Source organism: Sinocyclocheilus grahami, unplaced genomic scaffold (genome assembly GCF_001515645.1).
Source record: "Sinocyclocheilus grahami isolate Dianchi unplaced genomic scaffold, SAMN03320097.WGS_v1.1 scaffold136.1, whole genome shotgun sequence".
NCBI classification, from domain to species: domain Eukaryota; kingdom Metazoa; phylum Chordata; class Actinopteri; order Cypriniformes; family Cyprinidae; genus Sinocyclocheilus; species Sinocyclocheilus grahami.
Window position 1 is genome coordinate 2021684 of NW_015505315.1, and position 716 is coordinate 2022399.

A 716-nucleotide genomic window follows, 5' to 3' on the forward strand; every position below is an offset into this window, starting at 1 on the left:
ACGGCACTACAGCAGGGCCCATTTGAGCCTTTTGCAGGCGGTTGATTTGAAGATCCCTTCAATGAAGACTTTGCTCCTGCTAGCATTGGCCTCCATCAAGAGGGTAGGGGACCTGCACGCATTTTCGGTCAACGATTCGTGCCTAGAGTTCGGGCCGGCTGATTCCCAGGTAACCCTGAGGCCCCGGCCCGGCCCGGCCCGGCCCGGCCCGGCTACGTGCCCAAGGTTCCCGCTACTCCCTTCAGGGATCAGGTGGTGAACCTCCAAGCGCTGCCCTCGGAGGAGGCAGACCCAGCCCTAGCTTTGCTCTGTCCCGTCCGAGCCTTAAGGTGCTACGTAGACCGGACGCAAAGCTTCAGGACCTCAGACCAGCTCTTTGTCTGTCACGGAGGCCGGCAGAAGGGGAATGCCGTCTCGAAGCAGAGGATGGCCCACTGGATAGTGGATGCCATCACCCTGGCTTGTCAGGCACAGGGTGTGCCCTGCCCGCTCAGGTTGCGAGCTCACTCCACTAGAGGTGTTGCATCCTCCTGGGCGCTGGCTCGTGGCGCCTCGCTGACCGATATCTGTAGGGCTGCGGGCTGGGCGACCCCTAACACATTTGTTAGATTCTATAGCCTTCGTGTGGAGCCGGTATCCTCCTGTGTTTTCACCTCAAACGGGTAGAAGCACTGAGAGGCCCCGGCTTCGGGTCGGCTTGCAAAACCACTCCAGAG